Source organism: Grampus griseus, assembly GCF_964374135.1.
Source record: "Grampus griseus genome assembly, chromosome: 11".
Classification (NCBI taxonomy): domain Eukaryota; kingdom Metazoa; phylum Chordata; class Mammalia; order Artiodactyla; family Delphinidae; genus Grampus; species Grampus griseus.
In genome coordinates, this window is record NC_139005.1 from 28,525,428 (window position 1) to 28,546,988 (window position 21,561).

The 21,561-nt window shown below is 34.6% G+C and overlaps 1 pseudogene across 1 annotated transcript; it reads left to right on the top strand.

The window, feature by feature from the left end:
* The first annotated feature begins 8,280 nt into the window (after positions 1 to 8,280).
* LOC309829340 (casein kinase II subunit beta-like) lies at positions 8,281 to 20,190 on the top strand (annotated as a pseudogene). Its single transcript has 2 exons — positions 8,281 to 8,291; positions 19,500 to 20,190. The product of its transcript is annotated as a casein kinase II subunit beta-like (transcript).
* The last annotated feature ends 1,371 nt before the right edge of the window (positions 20,191 to 21,561 follow it).

Below are 21,561 nucleotides of genomic sequence, written 5' to 3' on the forward strand. Positions count from 1 at the left end.
CTATGTTCTTCCTGTGAAATATTTATGAGCAACTTGGATTCTGACTTTCCTGTCAAACCCACCAAAGCCTAGTCTACATTCTCTTTTAAGGACATGATGGATGTTGGAAGTGGAAATCCTGTTTATCCCCAGCCCACATCTATCTTTCTATTTTTTTCTATTTCTATAGATGATAGATAGAGAATAGAGATACAGTTAATTCCTCACCGAGCTTATTAAAAAATCTATGTTCTTACAAGCTGTTACTTATATTATTTCATTTGATTTCCCCAATACTGTTAATAGTTGGCATCATAATTCCCATTTTACAGCATAGAAATTTCAATTCCATTAGGTTAAATCAATTTGTTCTAAATTACACAGAAATTCAGTTTTGTGTCTGGTATTAGAAGAATCTCTTTGTACTTCCCCACCACCCCTTACTGTAGTTGTAAAATTCACCTATTGGCAATCACATATAATAAATGATCATATGATTCCAGAGAATAAATTACAAGTGTTAAACTTAAAAATAATGGCTTGTTAGTTCCCTATCCCCACATCTTTAATGACAGAAATCACAGATCTTGTTCATGAGGATCACAGTTTTTGAAGTAAAATACTGGATTTTTATTTCTATTGCTATGACAGTATTATTATAGTAATACCAAAACAAGAAAAAGACAATACACAAAAAGAAAACTACACACCAATTTCCATCATAAAATAAATGTAGAAATCCTTAGCAAAATATTAATAAATAGAATTAGCAATATATAAAAATAATTATACACCATTACCAATTGATATTCATTCTCAGCATGTAAAGCCAGTTCAATATTCAAGAATTATCAATGCAATTGACCCAATCCTAAAGAAAAAAAAATTGCATGGTCATATAATTCAATGCAGAAAAAGGGTTTGACAAATTTCACAACCATTCATGTTGTAAAAACAACAAACGAACAAAAAGCTCTCAGAAAAATAGGAATAGAGAATAACTTCTTCCACCTGATAAACAGCATCTATGGAAATCAAAAACAAAAAGAAAACCAAAACCCAAAATCCCAAAGTTAACATTATACTTAATGATGAAAGACTGAATTATTTCCCTCCTCAAGATCAGGAACAAGGCAAGGATATTCACTCTCACCGCACTCATTTAACATAGTATGAGGTGCTCTAGCAAGTTCAGTAAGGCAAGAAAAATAATTAAAAGACAGATATGTAGGTAAGAAAGAAATAAACTTGTCTCTATTCGCAGATGATATGATTGTATACAAACTGAAGTCTAGGAATACACATATACTCAAAAAAATACCCTTTTAGAATTAATAAGTTAAGCAAGGATACAGGATATAAAACAAACATAAAATATTAATTGTAAACCTATTTGCTAGGAATTAACTATGGGCAGTGAGATTTTTATAATCACTCAAAAATGAAATATAGAAATATATCCAAATAATCAAATATTTACAAGACTTGTCATCAAAAGACTATAAAATGCTCATGAAAAACATCAAAGAGGTTCTAAATAAATGGAAGACATTCAGTGTTTATAGATTGGAAGCTTCAGCTTGGTAACCGTTAGTTTTGCAAGGGCCATCATAACAAAATATCAAAGGCTGGGTAGCATAAATGAAATAAATATATTTTCTCACAATCCTGGAGGCTTATTAAAGTCAATGATCAAGATGTCAGCAGGGTTTTATTTTGTCTAAGGCTTCTCTTCTTTGCTCCTAAATGGCCATCTCTTCTCTGTACCTTCAGAGTCTTCCTCTATGTGTGTCTGTCCTAATTGCAAATCAGGTTAGATTAGAGCCCATCTTAATTACCTCATTTTAATTTAAATACCTCTTTAAAGACCATATCCCAAATATAGTCACATTATCATATTGTTAAGTCTGGGGTGTTAAGACTTCTACACATAAATTTTGGGGAGAGTCAATTTAGCTCATAACAGTAAGGATTTCAATTATGCCAAAATTGATATATAATTTTAAAACTATTCTCATCAAGACATCAGCAAGAATTTTTGTATAGACCAGATTATTTAAAAATATATATGGAAAAGAACAAAGGAACTAGAAGAACAAAAAGAATTTGGAAAATGAAGAATATAGTAGAAGAAGCCAGTCTACCCAATTTTAAGCCTTATTTTTTTTCTTTATCTTTTTTTATTACTGCTTTATTTATTTATTTATTTATTTTGGAGTATAGTCACTTTACAATATTTTGTTAGTTTCTACTGTACAGCAAAGTGAATCAGCTATACGTATACATATATCCTCTCTTTTTTGGATTTCCTTCCCATTTAGGTCACCACAGAGCACTGAGTAGAGTTCCCTGTGCTATACAGTAGGTTCTCATTAGTTATCCATTTTATACATAGTATCAATAGTGTATATATGTCAATTCCAATCTCCCAATTCATCCTTATACTATCTTTAGTAATCAAGACTGTGTGGTGTGAGTGGAGGAATAGACACATAGGGCAATAGAAGAGAACAGAAAATTCAGAAATAAACTCACAAATATGCCCAAATGATTTTTGACAAAAGTGAAAGGAACAATTCAATGGAGAAAAGATAGCCTTTTAAACCAATGGTACTAGAGCAATGTGATAGGTTAAAAAAAACTGGGCCTTGACTTGTCACACATCTTACATAAAAATTAATATTGTGGTTGTGATATTGTACTATAATCTAAGATGTCGCCATTGAGAGAAACTGGGAAATGAGTACATGAGACCCCTCTGCATTATTTCTTATTACTGCTAATGAACCTACAATTACTTCAAAATGAAACTTTTTAAAACATTTAAATAAAACATTTAAATCCTAAATAAGATCAATAGTCTGAATGTTGATTCATAGTAAAGCCTTTGTCAGTTTGGTGCTTGTGCTATCAACAGCAAGGCAGACTGCTATGATCAGGTGAAAAAAAGAGATTACTGTGTGTAGCCTCTCATCCTATAATACTCCACTTGAGTACAGACCTAAATAGAAGACAGTCCTATTTACCAATCAACTGGGGGAACACATACTGTCTATATATATGTATATATTTCATTTTTAGGAGATTAAAGAAATTCCTAAGCTTAAAATCAACACTATAGTGCTTAGGACTCAGAAATGTTATCTGCTAACTTCATAGTTTATGAAGATCTTTCATTATGAGCTTAAGGGAAGAAAAGAAACTAATATGTAAATTAAGCAAAAGAAAGTTATAATAAAAGAAAAACAAAGAGAAAACCCAACAGAGAAGGTAATAAAATTCCAGTGGAGATCATTACAGGTACTTTTAAGAAATAAAGGTAGTAGAACATAATGATAAGCATGATTTAGAACTGAAAAATGTTGAGAATAAAAGCAGTACATGCAATTTTTAAATGGCCAATATAACCTCCAAAAATGACAGAAACTGAGGATGGAAATTATTTTCCAAATATAATTTTAAATGATTTTTTACCAACTGAGGAAATTCTTTCAGCCTAACATTCTCCCTCAAGGGGCATTTGGATTTGAACTCCTAAAGATGGGAAGATAATTGGTATTTTATTGCTCAATATGTTTGCAACCATAATGATGAAAATATTGTTTATTTACTTTCAATTTTGAGTCAATCTTCAGGCCACGGAAAGAAGATGCTATGTTTAAGGATGGAATGAAAATCCAAGAGCTATGATAAAAATGTAACTTACACAAAGCAGATTGTGAAGAAAATTGGGTAGAGAAACAAGGGTATTAAAATTGTCATATAAAGTATGAAAACTGAATTAAAGGACTATAGAAAAATGATTGAGTTTAATTACATTGTTTATACTAAAGATAATTGACAGAAAAACCAAAACAATAACATAATTGACTAAAACAGTTGGAGAAGAGGACCTGAGTGAGTTAAATATTTATATTTGATATTGGGGGAATAATAAATGTTATCTGATATTAATAAATTCAGAAAATATATATTGTTTGAGAAGGGAAATAACCAAAATATAAGCAATTGTGAAGAACTTGTCTGAAGAGTAGACTTAGAAGTGAAGAAGTGATCTGACTCTGTTGATATTTAACATAAAACATTCTTTAACATGTGATTTTTTTAATGAGCATATATTACTTGATAAAACCAAATACTTTAAAACTACAACCCTACTTACTTATAGGTGATAGTGATTTATATGATAGGAAGGTGCTTATTGTTGAATTGATATGAAAAATTTAGAATAGAAGCAATTACCAAACTAGAATCATGCATGTAAACATTTTTTCTAGCATTTTTTATGTGTTAAAATGTGTTATTTTTCTTTGCTTTATACTGTTGAATTTGAAATATCACCCACCCAAGGCTCTTTGTTTCTCCCTAGTTACTTGGCTAGCGGCTGCTTCTATTTGTAAGGACATATCATGTGAATTACAAGGAAGTAAAATAATTGGCCTTCAACTAGACTAAATTTTCACCAAGTGGATTATTGTGCCCTGATAATGCCCACAGTCTAAATGACAACACTCAAAACTCAAATGTGTTCTTAATTTAATTAATTATAATTTCCAAGTTAGGAAAATTGTGTTTTGTATAAAATATTATTTCATTAAATTAGCCACAATAAAAAATAAGAATCACCTTTCATTGGGAATATACAAGAGTAAGTTTCAAATAATTTTATCATGGAAAGTATTATAATAATCATTTCTAATATTTACAGTTAAGAATCTTGAAATCCTTCTGGCTTTACTTTCAAGAAAAGTCATCAGCAACATTTAAAAATGTATGCTTATGAAATAAATCATCCAACTACTCTATTTCTATGTTTAAATTCCCCAGTTCTTCTGGCAATAGAATATAAGTCACTGAAGCTTTGTTTCCAGTGGAAAGTGGCTGGTACCTCCAATCCTACCCCAGAAACCCACATTTATATAATCTGCAATAATTATCCAGGTATTTTTAGATCACTTCCATGGTTTTAATATTTACTTGTCATGTTACTTATTTTCACAGCTAGGCATCACATCACCCATCTTTACAAATAAATTTATTACAAATTAAAGGATATAATCCTTCTTCTCTGACTACTTTTCTACAATTTCTTTTTCCCAGCAACAAATATAATTAAAAATAATAATTGATCATTTGTTTTAACTTGTCAGTAGAACTTACCATTTCCTGGTAAGGACATCTTTGTTAAAATTGGATGATTTTTAAATGTGTCAAAATGATCAAGATAATAAAGGTCTTGAAATATTTGCCTTTTTGAATTTAGAAATGTAAGCTATGACAGAATACAATTTCTTTCTGTAAAACACATACAAACATGAATAGCACATTTCAAATAGTTAACTGTTATTTCACAAGGATCATAAAAATTAAATAATTAGATGAGGAACTCTGTTCCATTATTCAACAGGACAATTAGTTCTATCAACATTTACAAGTTTTAAATATAGATTTATAATGCAAATATATTTATAATGTATTTTTATTTTTTATAGTGTATTTTTAAAATCTTCAATTAAACTCAGTAATCAAAAGAATTTAACAATGATAATAAAGCATTTATTATAATGTTTCTTTTATTCTTCAGTTATACTATTTCAATACTTTAAATACATGTTCAATTTTATTACCATATTTATGAATTAAAAATCTTAGTTTTGCTTAATGTCCTCCACTAGCAAGAAAACAAAAATTGAATGATACATTTCCATTTACTTATAACTTGAATTCTTTATAAATAATTTTATTTATCAAATATAAATAACTATGATTATAAATATAAGGTTTCAAAAAATGAGAAAAACAAAGATACAGTTCATGAGTTTGTGCTAATGACAGTTAATTATGCTTAAAATTTATTGTCAATTTGAACAAAAAATTATCACAAAAACAAAGTAGGACATTATATAATGATAAAAGGTCAAATCACTAGGAAGATATAACAATTACAAATATATATTCATGCAACATCAGAGCACCTAAATATATAAAACAAACACTGACAGAATTGACTAGAAAAATAGACAGAAGTGCAATAATAGTAGATGATTTCAACGTCTCACTTTTCAGAATGGAGAGACAGTTACCTTATAGGGAACAATTTTTATGAGTTTTTCTTCTCTCCTTCCCTTATTTATTTTTGCAAATATTAAAAAAAAAAGCACAAACTGTGAAATAATAAAGAAAAGAAACAGAGATGAAAGAGAGAGAAAGGGGTGGAAGGAAGGATGGAAAGAAGGAAGGAAGGAAAGGAGGGTTTCTTACACAAAAGGTGACATACTATACACAGTTTTCTGCAACTTCCTTTTATCACTTAACAATTTATACTCCAAAATATACAATATATAATCCATTTAATCCATTTTGTAGAGATCTTCCCAACTGCTTTGCACAAGTACATAGTAATACACTGTGTAGATATATTGCAGTTTATATAACTGTTGGATTTTGGTGTTAGAATTTTGGATTTTGGGGGTGATTTCAATTTTGTTACTAGTACCAATAATGTTACATTGAAGAACATTTGATACATGTCATTTCAAACTAATGTCAGTGTACTTTTGGCTCTTTGGAACAGATTCCTGGAAGAGGGATTGATAGATCAAAGGCCAAATACAGCTATGATTTTGTTAGATATTGATAAAATCTTCTCCATGGATGTTGTCTCATTTTACATTTTGAAAAACAAAATATTAGACTGCTTTTTCCTCCTTAGCCTCACCAACAGAGTGTTATCAAACTTTTCATATATTTCAAATCTTACAGGTGACTAATGGTTTTGGTTTTAATTAGCATTTTTCTCATTATAAAGATTATAATATGAAATATATTTTCTAACAAACATTGTTCCATTGAAAATATGAAATCTACATTTGGATCTGAGTAGCCCAGGGACGTATCCTGGGTTAATGACATAAGTGGCTATTTAGTTGTAATTAATTAGGTTAATCTGAAACCATCCATTTTACTCAGGACTGCAGTTTAAAGAGATAGGAGAAAGAAAGGCAGAACAGAAGAAAGGGAAGGAAAGATGGAAGGAAGGAAGGAAGGAAGGAAGGGAGAGAGGGAGGAAAGGAGGGAGGGAGGGAGGTAGGGAGGGGTGAATTAAGCTAGGTCTGAATTAAGACCAAAAAAATATGAATTAATGAGAAAGAACTGCTTAAATCAATGTAATTACCCTTGTTTGCTTGAAATCTGTGTTATAGTTTGAAGTCTGTGCCATACCTACCTTGTTAAAAAAACACTAAATTTACCTATTTTGCTCATATTCATGTTTCTCATAAACTCTGACCAGAAATTACAAATTTTAAAGTTTTACCACATTTCAGCAGTAAACTACGTGCATAACCTCAGAAATGGATTGATGTCTCTTGTTAATACATATTTTGTTCATCATATGCTGGGTAGGAGCTACATATTAGTATATATGCTCAAATTTTTATTGCATTTAACACACCAGAAGGGACATTATACAACTAATAAGAAGTGAAGTCCATGTTAAGTTATTTGATCAAATATGTTTCATGAAAACTGCCTAAGAACATCAAAACAATTAGTCAAACCCAAAATTCAATCTGAGTTAGCATTCATATTCAAAGATTTGAATTCAAAAGTAAGTTCAGAGACCAAATATTATATTTTGATTTGTTCTGAAGTGGCCATCTGCCCATATGAAAAAGCTACTGCAACAGTTTGGCAGACAGTTTAAAGAGCCAAAATAACTACTCTGTGCAGGTCAGGTTCACAGGCATCTGGGTGTTGACTTGGAAAGCACAAAAAGTAATAATCACAGCATGTGGTACTTTACCGAGTAGCCAGCCAAAAGTGTCTGTCTAAATAGGCAAAAATTTTAGCTGTCATAAGAATCCTTTGAGGAAACTTTATAAATACCTATCAAATTTCAAATATCAGTGGCCAACATTTTTAAAAACACCATAAAGATCTAATAAAATGTTATAGAAAAGTTATAATAATCCTGAGGTACCCATAATTTATATCCTGGCACATTTAAAAATGTTCCTTTTGTTTAAAAATGGGCTTCAAAGATATCAATAGTTTTATTTGTATATTTTATAAATATTTGGGTGCTAGTCAATAGTCTGATTTTTAATTGTTTAAAGCAAATCCAATGCCACAAAGAGCTACTTTAGTCATGCCTTGCAGGAGTTCAAGGGAAATATCCTCTATCTTCACCCCTCTGCCCCTCCCCTACCTTCAAGTCTTCTCCTCACAGGTCTCTGCCTGGGAACTGTGGACCTTTGCTGCTCCTTTTCTTGGAAGAGTGGCTGTTGAAAGGAGTTAAATATGGCTCTTAGGTAAGTAAGTCTGGGTTGGAGGGCCATGAAGAAGGGTCAGCAAGAGGACAATCTCCCTTGGTGTCCGGAACTTGTAGAATAGCCTGCAATAGAGTGGACCACCAGCTGAGCTCCTTGAAGTGAGAGCTACAGGCTGGCAGGGAGAAGGGTGACCCCAGTGTCAACCAAGAAAAGTTAGATATGGCTGCACTTCAGAGAGCTCACCAACCAGGTGATGGTCACCAATAACAGCAAGAGGATGTTCCCAGTGCTGAAACTGAGTATGTCTGGCCTGGACCCGAACACCATGTGTTGTTTTATCTTGGATTTTGTGATGGAGAGCAACCACTTCTGGAAGTGTGTGAACAGAGAGTGGGTGCCTGGGGGGTCAGTCCAATTCATATGTGCATATTGAACTCCTTACATAAATAAAAACTCTAAATTCATATAGTATGAGTTGAGGGTCTACAGGGGATGACTACCAGCCACGGCATTCTCAAGACTCGATGCATATCTGTCAAGGCTTACCAGAAAGAGATTACAGCTCTTAAAACCAAATAAAACTGATTTGCAAGGGCTTGCTGTGATGCAAAAAGAAGCAGGGATCACAAAGATAAGATGGAAGAACCCAGAGACAAACAGCAACCTGGGTATTACTAATGGAAGTAGCTTATCCCTGGACTCAGTTCCTTCTACCTGCCGTCAACCCCCATCCTCAGTTTGGAGGTCCTGTCTCACTTTTCTCCACCCATGGCTGTGAAAAATGCTCTATGCTGAGGAACCACAGTTCACACATCCCTGTCCCTGTCCTCAAAGCTGTGCCTAGGACTCCTCCCCACTTGGACAAGCTCATACTTAGCCCATACACTCATTGGAAAAATTCTCCAACCTATTCTGACAATTCATTTGCAAGTTGTCCATGATCTGATCCCATGAACTTAGCCCAGCCTCAGCATGTGTGTACATACTATCATGTTACTCCTGAGCACAACAGGACTGTATCAGTACCCCAACCTGTGGTCAGCTAGCAGAGCACCTTCACACCAGGTTCTCAGACAGCATAGCTACCTAATGGGCTGGGAGTCCAGACCTTCCCAGTGAACACTATCTTACCCAAATAATCTCAGGTCCCTTCTCCTCAGGATTCTCACTCTATAAGAACCATATCGTGGCCACAGATATTCCTGACAGCCAATATCACACCTTGGCCTCATAACCTCATGGATATCCCTGTCACCACCTTCCATGTAAACCAAAGCCTTTTCTTAAAATATACACTATTTTTTTTTATGTCTACCAATTTTACTCAGGATTTGATCTAGGTACAAAATGACAGTCTCATAGGTCAAGAAAGAAAAAAAAATCTTATTAACTTCACTTTAAAATATGAAAAGGAATATATGTCCTGTTGTTCATCAAAAAAATAACCCCACCCATCATCTGCAACACAAGTGTAGTCCTATGTTGTGTTTATATGCTACAGATGAATTTAAGTATGGAAACAAAACTCAGTTGGACTGTTAAATCACCATTACTTGATCATAATAAAATTTTGTTTGCTAAGATCCAGAAACTTATTTTTTTGTGTCTCTTACAGAATATAGAAGATTTGACACACTAGAATTAATAAACTCAACTCGTCTTATTTAGTGAAATAAAAAGCATACTTTCAATTGCATTCCTTGTTTCTTCAGAGTAGTTTTCAGGTCCCTTTTGTGACAGCTATCATACTTATAGTTAAGACGTTAGGGACAAAATAATAAATTCATAGTTGAGGACAACAGACTTTAACTGCAATGGAAATTTCACTGTTCTGCCCAATAGAATGTGTTTATTTTGAGCATATGTAATTGCCTCTTGTATTGTTAAACATACAAGGGCAATATTTTTCTTCTGAAAAAAATAGCCAAAGACAATGAGCAAAACATTTTCTGCAAAATAAAGGCAATATGCAAAAAAAAAAAAAAAAAAAAGAAAGAAACAACAACAGCAAAAAAACTAAATACAGTTCTAAAAAGATCTAGTGAGAGGATTCAGTACTAGAAATTAGTGACAAACATAATCCACTAAAATTTTCAAAATTTACATAGCTCAAATTCTCATCTTTTGCTAACTTACTGTGCATCTAGAAATATTTATTTTGGAAAATATTGAGCAAACTTCTTTTGCCCAGAATGAAAAACTTTAAAGTTTAAGATGGATTACACAAAAGAACACATGCTTTCCTTTTCAAAGGAGAGTGATTTTTTTTTTTTTTTTTTTTTTGGCGGTACGCAGGCCTCTCACTGTTGCAGCTTCTCCCATTGTGGAGCACAGGCTCTGGACACGCAGGCTCAGCGGCCATGGCTCACGGGCCTAGCCACTCCGCGGCATGTGGGATCTTCCCGGACCATGGCACGAACCCGTGTTCCCTGCATCGGCAGGCGGACTCTCAACCACTGTGCCACCAGGGAAGCCCTAAAGGAAAGTGATCTTAAGAGCTTATAATTACTTAGTAAAGGTTTTCTGAATATCAAATGCTTTTTAAATGCCCCTTTTTTGGTAATCTCTAAATTAATTGGAAGCATGTAAAATTGTTCTGAACTAATGATAAAAATTCAACTTCATATTTTTTAACTGGCTCTTTAAGTTTTATATTAACAAATTGTAGTTCATGATATACCTTAAAATATTGTGATAAAGTATCCAGATTAAGTTCATCCAAAGAAGAGATAATGCATTTCTACATTTGTTTGTGATAATTGGAGCAAAGACTGTATTAAACTAAATAATGATACTTTGACAGTGTAAAGATGCAAATGTACATGAAAGTAATATTTTTCCAACGGTGAGAAGATGTATTTTATACTAGACCTGACTTAAGTCTTTTGCACAGGATATTTCTTTGTCTGGAAATGGCTTTCCCCCATAATCGCCTGGCTTACTCCTTCAATTTCATTCCTCACAGAGGCCGCACCTGACCACTCCACATCAACTGCCCCAATGTACTATGAAAACTCTTGGTCTGTTAGATTTGTTTCATAACACGAATTTTTATCTACTATGTTTGTTCTTTTATTTTCCAAATATTTTATTGATTGCCCCCCTTGCCCCTGTCAGAATTCAAGTTCCTCAAGTGTAAGAACTCAAGTTTTTCTTGCTAGTTGATCAGTCCCCAAGACCTAGAATCATTTTTGGAAAATAGGAGCCCAGTACATATGTGTCAAAAAAACACTCAATGACCTAGGAGGAATTTCAGGAAAACTTTTGTTGTCATAATCACATAAAAATACATAATGTCTATAAAACAGCAATAACTAATTAGATGGGAAGAACAGGCTGGAATGAGAAAGGAATAATGAGGCAAAAATGGGTTTAGGTGAGATTAAAAAATACTGCTAAGAAAGTAAAAAACAAAGTCTAAAAATTCCAGCCACACTAGAGGCCCTAAGACAACAAGAAACATTAATATGATTATAAATGTCACAGCAATAATCTTTTTTTTGGTTAATTTCCTGAATCAAAAGCAAAAGTATAAAGTCTGAGTTTTAAAGATGCAATAACTACATGTACACAGAAAGAAACAAATTACCCACATGTTTGATAAAAATGTTAAAAAAAATAATTATATACAAAAACTATTTAAAAAGTGATGAAGAATGAAAGAAATGTCAATTGATATTTACAAATATACCAGTCTAAATTAGGGATATGATTAGTCTGAAACCATTGAGTGTTAGAAAAAAATGATAAGAAGGTAAAAAAGAAGTTAATAAGAAATCAATGATAGTATGAAAAAGGAAAAAATTTCAACATAACAAGAAGATAATAGAAAAAGGAAATTGAGGTCATTTAACTACTAAACTGTAGACTGTTCTTTCTATGTAACTATGTTCTCACTCTATCCACTTTCTGTCTCCTATTTTTCCAACATACTTTGGACATTTTAAAATAAATTGCAACACACTTGAAAACAGATAAATTATAAGGGTTTACATCACATTTTCTTACCACAATGTTATAAAACTAGTAATTATAACAAAATGTGATAAAATATTTTGAAGTTAAAACACACATTTCTGAAAGTTTGTGTAAATATGAAAATAAAAGCTGAGTTTTTAGATTTCTTATAAATATCAAAGTAAATTATGTACCTCAAAACTCAAGCACAGGGGAGGAGTCAAGATGGCAGTGTGGGAACACACAGAGTTAGCTTCTCCCCACAACTAGGGTGCCTGTCAGCCACTGGTAGGGGACTCTGACCCCCAAGGAGACAGGAGGAACCTCAGAGTGAATGAGTAGGATGTAGGCAGATCGATGGGGGAGAAGTGGAGCCCAGACAGCATTGGCGCCCCTTGGGCTGGGGAGCTTGCTGAGTTCCCAAGCCAATTCCCCCTCCCCTCAAAGTCCCATCCAGGCCGCATGGGTCCTGGGGACATAGGAGGGAGGCTGGGGAGATCAGGAGTGGCAGATAGGAGGGGCCATCCAGGAGGATCAGGAGAGGAGCAGAGGGTGATTACCCTACTCACTTGGGCACAGGGAGCCTGCTGAGCTCCCAGGCTGGTCCCCTGCCCTCCAAGGCCCCCTTTTCCCCCTACCGTATTGGTCCTGGGGACATAGGAGAGAGGCCTGGGAGATCAGAGAGGCAGGCAGGAGGGACCCTCCCAGACCCCAGACCAGAGGAGCAGGAGAGGAGAGGAGGGCATTTGCTCTGCCCCTGCTGGGCTCCCAGGTGAGGTCCCCTACCCTCTGAGACCAGGGGTGGGTGGCACGCCTGGGTTCCTACTGTTCCTTGAGTATAAGCCCCATCCCCCACAGCCCTCAGGACATTTTCCAGCCTTGTGGGTCCTGAGCATTGGCCCCATACACCAGCCAAACTTCACCCTTGCTTAGGCCTCGCTCTCCACAGCCAAGTCCTTCCCTCCCTCACCTTTTTTTTTTCCTTTTCCCTCCTCCTCTTTTTTACTATAGGGTACTGATGTACACTCCAGTTGTGATTCATATATATTTTTATTTTTACATTCTTTCTAATAAATCTGTTAGTTTCCTAGTCTAATTTTATTTTTACTTTGTTACTCTTCTTTTTTTTGCTGCCCCACCTGGCTTGTGGGATCTTGATTCATGACCTCGGGGTCGGGCGGAAGCTCTTGCAATGGGAGGTCCGAGTCTGAACCACTGGACTAACAGAGAACCTCAGACTCCAGGGAATATTCTTCAGAGTGAGGTCTCCCAGAGGTCCTCATCTCAGCACAAAGACCATCTCTACTCAATAGCCTACAAACTCTAGTGTTGGAGGCCTCGGGCCAAACAACCAGTAAAACAGGAACACAACCTACTCATTAAAAAAAAAAAAAATGAGATGGCAAAAAAATATGTCACAGTTGAAGGAGTAAGGTAAAAACCTACAAGACCAAGTAAATGAAAAGGAAATAGGCAATCTACCTGAAAAAGAATTCAGAGTAATGATAGCAAAGATGATTCAGAATCTCAGAAATAGAATGGAAGCACGGATTGAGAAAATACAAGAAGTGTTTAACAAAGACCTAGAAGAACTAAAGAACAAACAGAGATGAACAACACAATAACTGAAATGAAAAATACACTAGAAGGAATCAGTAAAAGAATAGCGGAAGCAGAAGAACAAATAAGTGAGCTGGAAGGCAAAATGGTGGAAATAACTGCTGAGGAGAAAAATAAAGAAAAAAAGAATGAAAAGAATTGAAGACAATCTCAGAGGCCACTGGGACAATACTAAATGCACCAACATTCAAATTATAGGCGTCCCAGAACAAGAAGAGAAAAACAAGTGGTCTGAGAAAATATTTGAAGAGATTATAGTGGAAAACTTCCTTAACATGGGAAAGAGTCACCCAAATCCGGGAAGCACAGAGAGTCCCAATACAGGATAAAATCTAGGAAAAATACACCAGTACACATATTCATCAAATTAACAAAAATTAAATGCAAAGAAAAATATTAAAAACAGCAAGAGAAAAACAAAAAATTAATATACAAAGAAATTCCCGTCAGCTGATTTTTCAGTGGAAACCCTGCAAGCTAGAAGGGAGTGGCAGGATATACTTAAAGTGATGAAAGAAAAAAACCTACAACCAAGATTACTGTACCCAGCAAGGATTTAATTCAGGTTTGATGGAGAAGTCAAAAACTTTTCAGACAAACCAAAGCTAAGAGAATTCAGCACCATGAAAACAGTTTACAACAAATGCTAAAGAAACTTCCCTAAGCAGGAAACACAAAGAGAAGAAAAAGACCCACAAAAACAAACCGAAAACAATTAAGAAAATGGTAATAGGAACATACATATCGATAATAACCTTGAAAGTAAATAAACTAAATGCCGCAACCAAAGGACACAGACTGGCTGAATGGATACAAAAAAAGACCCATATATCTGCTGTCTACAAGAGACCTGATTCAGTCCTAGGGACACATACAGACTGAAAGTTAAGGGATGGAAATAGATATTCCATGCAAATGGAAATCAAAAGAAAGCTGGAGTAGCGATACTTGTATCAGATAAAATAGACTTTAAAATAAAGACTGTTCCAAGAGATAAGGAGGGACATTACATAATAATCAAAGGATCAGTCCAAAAAGAAGATATAACAATTATAAATGTTTATGCACCCAACATAGGAGCACTTCAATACATAAGGCAAATGCTAACAACCATGAAAGGAAAAATTGACAGTAACAAAAGAATAGTAGGGGACTTTAACACCTCACTTACACCAATGGACAGATTATCCAGACAGAAAATTAATAAGGAAACACAAACTTTAAATGACATAATAGACCACATAGATCTAATTGATATTTATAGAACATTCCACCCAAGAGTGATGGAATACACTTTATTCTCAAGTACTCATGGAACATTCTCCAGGATAGATCACATCTTGGGTCACAAATCAAGCCTCGGTAAATTTAAGAAAATTGAAACCTATTAAACATTTTTTCTGACCACAACACTATGAGATTGGAAATCAATTACAGGAAAAAACCTGTAAAAAACACAAAAAAACATGGAAGTTAAACAGTGCGCTCCTAAATAACCAAGAGATCACTGAAGAAATCAAAGAAGAAATAAAAAATACATAGAAACAATGAAAACACAATGACCCAAAACCTATGCATCACAGCAAAAGCAGTTCTAAGAGGGAAGTTTACAGCAATTCAATCTCACCTCAAGAAACAAGAAAAATCTCACATAAACAATCTAATGTTACTTTTAAGACAACTAAAGAAAGAAGAGCAAAGAAAACCCAAAGTCAGAGGAAGGAAAGAAATCATAAAGATCAGAGCAGAAATAAATGAAATAGAAATGAAGAAAACAATAGCAAAGATCAATAAAACTAAACGCTGGTTCTTTGAGAAGATAAACAAAATTGATAAACCCTTAGACAGAATCATCAAGAAAAAGAGGGAGAGGACACAAATCAATAAAATTAGAAATGAAAAAGGAGAAATCACAACAGACACTGCAGAAATACGAAGGATTATAAGAGACTACTACAAACAACCATATGCCAATAAAATGGACAACCATGAAGAAATGGACAAATTCTTTGAAAGGTACAATTTTCCAAGACTGAACCAAGAAGAATTAGAAAATATGAACAGACCTATCACAAGTAATGAAATTGAAACCATAATTAAAAATCTTCCAACAAAAAAATGTCCAGGACAAGATGGTTTCTCAGGCGAATTCTACCAATCATTTAGAGAAGAGCACATTTAGAGAAGAGCAAACACCAATCCTTCTCAAACTCTTCTAAAAAATTGCCGAGGAAGAAACACTCCCAAATTCATTATACAAAGCCACCAGCACCCTGATACCAAAACCAGAAAAAGGTATCACAAAAAATGAAAACTACAGGCCAATATCACTGATGAACAGAGATGTAAAAATCCTGAACAAAACACTAGCAAACAGAATCCAACAGCACATTAAAAGGATCACACACCATGATCAAGTGGAATTTATCCCAGGGATGCAGGGATTCTTCAATACATGCAAATCAATCAATGTGATACACCACATTAACAATTTAAGGAATAAAAACAATATGATCATCTCAGTAGATGCAGAAAAAACTTCGGACAAAATTCAACACCAATTTATTATAAAAACCCTCCAGAAAGTGGGTATAGAGGGAACCTACCTCAACATAATAAAGTCCATATATGACAAACCCACAGCAAGCATCATACTCAATGGTGAAAAACTGAAAGCATTTCCACTAGGATCAAGAACAAGAGAAGGATGTCCACTCTCGCCACTCTTATTCAACATAGTTTTGGAAGTCCTAGCCATGGCAATCAGAGAAAAAAAAGAAATAAAAGGAATACAAATTGGAAAAATAAGGATTAAAACCGTCACTAGTTGCTGATGACATGATGCTATACATAGAAAATCCTAAAGATACCACCAGGAAACTACTAGAACTAATCAATGAGTTTGATAAAGTTGCAGGATACAAAATTAATGCACAGAAATCTCTGGCATTCCTACACACCACCAACAAAAAATCAGAAAGAGAAATTAAGGAAACACTCCCATTTACCATTGCAGCAAAAAGAATAAAATACCTAGGAATAAACCTGCCTAAGGAGGCAAAAGACTTGTACTCAGAAAACTATAAAACACTGATGAAAGAAACCAAAGATGACAAAAAACAGATGGAGAAATATACCATGTTCTTGGATTGGAAGAATCAATATTGTGAAAATGACTATATAGCCTAAAGCAATCTACAGATTCAGTGTAATCCCTATCAAACTACCAATGGCATTCTTCACAGAATTGGAACAAAAAATCTTACAATTCATATGGAAACACAAAAGACCCTGAATAGCCAAAGCAATCTTGAGGAAAAAAAATGGAGTTGGAGGAATTAGCCTCCCCGACTTCAAACTATACCACAAAGCTACAGTAATCAAGACAGCAAGGTACTGGAACAAAAACAAATATAGATCAATGGTACAGGACAGAATGACCAGAGATAAATCCATGCACATATGGACACCTGTTTTATGACAAAGGAGGCAAGAACATACAATGGAGAAAAGACAGCCTCTTCAATAAGTGGTGCTGGGAAAACTGGAGAACTACATGTAAAAGAATGAAATTAGAACACTACCTAACACCATACACAAAAATAAACTCCAAATGGATTAATGACTTAAATGTAAGACCAGACACTATAAAACGTTTGGAGGAAAACATAGGAAAAACACTCTGACATAAACCACAGGAAGAATTTTTTGACCCACCTCCTAGAGTAACAGAAATGAAAACAAAAATAAACAAATGGGACTTAATTAAACTTAAAAGCTTTTGCACAACAAAGGAAACCATAAACAAGACAAAAAGACAACCCTCCGAATGGGAGAAAATATTTGCAAATAAAACAACAGACAAAGGATTAATCTCCAAAATATACAAATAGCTCATGCAGCTCAATATCAAACAAACAAACAATTCAGTTAAAAAGTGGGCAGAAGACCTAAATAGACATTTCACCAAGGAAGACATACAGTTGGCCAAAAGGCACATGAAAAGATGCTCAACATCACTAATTATTAGAGAAATGCAAATCAAAACTACAATGAGGTATCACCTCACACCAGTCAGAATGGCCATTATCAAAAAATCTAGAAACAATAAATGCTGGAAAGGGTGTGGTGAAAAGGGAGCCCTCCTGCACTGTTGGTGGGAATGTAAATTGATCCAACCACTATGGAAAACAGTATGGAGGGTCCTTAAAGAACTAAAAAAAGAACTACCATATGACCTAGCAATCCCACTACTGGGCATATACTCTGAGAGAACCATAATTCAAAAAGAGACATGCACCCCAATGTTCATTGCAGCACTATTTACAATAACCAGGACATGGAACCAACCTAAGTGTCCATCGACAGAGGAATGGATAAAGAAGATGTGGCACATATATACAATGGAATATTACTCAGCCATAAAAAGGAACTAAATTGAGTTATTTGTAGTGAGGTGGGTGGACCTAGAGTCTGTCATACAGAGTGAAGTATGTCACCATATGTTAATGCATATATACGGAATCTAAAAAAAAAAAATGGTACTGATGAACCTAGTTGCAGGGCAGGAATAAAGAGGTAGACATAGAAAATGGACTTGATGACATGGGGTGGGAGGGGGAAGCTGGGGCAAAGTGAGAGTAGCATTGATGTATATACACTCCCGAATGTAAAATAGTTGGCTGGTGGGAAGAAGCAGCATAGCACAGGGAGATCAGCTCAGTGCTTTGAGGTGACCTAGAAGGGTGGGATAGGGAGGATGGGAGGGAGGCTTAAGAGGGAGGGGATATGGGGACATGTGTATGCATATGGCTGATTTGCTTTGTTGTGCAACAGAAACTAACATGGTATTGTGAAGCAATTATACTCCAATAAAGATGTACTAAAAAAAAATGGTATCAATAGAAAAAAAAAAACCTCAAGCATAAGGACAGTTTGAAAAACTGCAGTATTTACAAAAGCTGAAGATACACAGTTCCAAAGATAATCAGCTCCACTCCTATATATATACCTAAACCCAACAGGAGTGCATTCATAAGTTCACTGAAAAGCATGCACTAGAATATTCATTATAGCATTATTTGTAAGCCCAAACTGGGTGCTACCCACATAAATATCCACTCATAGGAGAAGCCGTAAAAATTGTAGAATACTCACACAATGGGAATTGATCGTCTATAATGTGCATAATGCATAACTTATCAATACTAAGTACAAAAAAAGACAGGACGAATCTCTGGTTTTAGAAGTCATGAGAGCAGTTAAGTGGAACAATTTTTACTGAGATGAGAATGTGCTAGGTTATTGGTATTCTGTTTTTGATCTGAGTCTGACTAAGCAGGTATCTTCTGACATGTGAAATCAATCCATTGAGCTGAACTCTTTTGATGTGGTTACTAGTCTTTACCGATACTATGTTCAATAAACACTTAAAAGTACATAGAAATTAAAAATATCATTCCCATTATATTTTTATTTATTAATTCATTAAAATAAGTAGAAACACATTTTAATCATGACATGCTTTGCAAAACAAAAGAAAAAAAAGACCCCTAACTTTCAAAGACTTTTATGATCACTCAAGAAAGCAAAATTACAGAGACAAAGAAGCATCAGGAAATCAGTAAGGAAAAATAAATGACAAATTTAAAAAAATGATTTAAACATCAGGAAGTGTTATTTATACTGGTTCTGTGGGCTCCATGACTATGAATTCTTCTGTGAAGTGGATGAAGACTCCATCCAGGGCAAATTTAATCTCAGTCAACTCAATGAGCAGGTGCCTCACTGTAGACAAGCTCTAGACATGATCTTGGACCTGGAGCCTGATGAAGAGCTGGAAGACAACCCCAACCAGAGAACCCTGATTAAGCAGTCAGCCAAGATGCTGTATGGGTTCACCCAGACCACCTATATCCTCACAAACCATGGCACCACCCAGATGTTGGAAAAGTACCAGCAGGGAGAGTTCGGCTACTGCCCCACGTGCACTGTGAGAACAAGCCAATGCTTTCCAATAGCCTTTCTGACACCCCAGGTGAGGCCCTGGTGAAGCTCTACTGCCCCAAGTGCATGGACAATTCCACACCTAAGACACCATCGAGGCAGCACCACACAGAAGGCCCCTACTTGGGTACCAGTTTCCCTCACATTGCTCTTCATGGTGCATGCTGAATGCCGGCCCAAGCAGTCCACTAACCAGTTTATGTCCAAAGTGTACAGTTGCAAGATCCATCCACTGTCCTACCAGGTGCAGTTCCAAGCTGCCAGCAACTTTGAGTCTGTCAAGACCGTTCACTTATTCCCAACCCCACCTGTCACTCTGTCTTTGACAGTTCCAGTCCTCCCCTGCCACCTTTAAGGAAATCTCTATGGTTTATATTGTAAATTAGAAGAGTCATTATTGTGGTGTGAATATGAAATAAAGTAGAAAAAAGGCAAAAATTAGCATTTACTCAAAATTTATATAAAATCTTGGCAGATCTCTTCAGGAAAAATATTTTAGAGCTTGATGACTCCTAATATAAATGTTGTAAAATCATAAGGTATTTTTAAAATAATTCTATGGTAATTTATTTAACTACTAAATAAAATTCATTATTTATATTAAGATACATTAGCATCATTGATTAATGTATGAGAAGAATACTGAATAGTACCATAATAATGAAGAAATTTTTAAAAAGATCTACAAGAACTACCATGTTGAAAGGTATAAAAATCACAGGTCTTTAGAAAGGAAATTTTCATATACCTAAAATCAACTAATTCTCATATTATTTAAATAGTTCTGGGCTATAAGTTGAAATGGACTTTGCTGTGTCAAACCACAGACTGACTCGCATTATTTTAAAAAAAGCAAATCTCAAATATCACTAGTAAATAGCAATTAAATCTTAAGAGAGAATATATTTTTATACTTGATAAAATCAATTCAATGTTTAATAAAATTCAAAGAAAGCTTAAGTACCAACAGACGTATCTAAACATGACAGGAATGTGTATCTCAATCCACCTATATTTCAAAATGTTCTGGAAATTAATTTAATAGATTTATGATTATAAATGTGAAAAGAAGCTAAAATTTAGGTATATGATCTAGCAACTACTATAATGTACTATAAAACCTTTTATTTTTCCCTTGGAATAGAGAGTCAAGTCAAAAATAATGAATAATCCAATGAAATCAGAGTGTATACAAAATTTATGAACATCAGTGGGGAGAGATTGGATGACACATTAAATTGAGAATTGGCTAATTATGTCAAGTTGGGTTGATATAAAACATCTCTTAGTGGGAGAACTGAAATTCCAATCCCATCTCAGTGGAAAAAATCAAGATGCCTATTTGGAGAGTGTTCTTAGCCATCAAAATCTAGTTAGGCTAATTCAATGACTAATGATAACACCATACTTCTATGTGAGTGACAACAAATATAGACATTGTAATATTCATATTCTTCTCAGTATATTATTTTGTTAAGCACTGCATGTTGTTCTAGTTTTTTTTTTTCATATTGTAAGTGTTAGTTTTTGTTAACTTGATCTTTCTACACCTATCTATCCTTGAGGTGCTTGGATTTATCCTGTAGATACTGTGTTGGAATCATGTTAGCCACCTCAGGGTCAGACATTATGAAACATTTTTGTAATCCACAATGGAGACTTTGTAACAAGCTACAGCAGTGGGGAGAAGCAATTTATTTAAGTATAAGGTATAAATGGGGCAGCA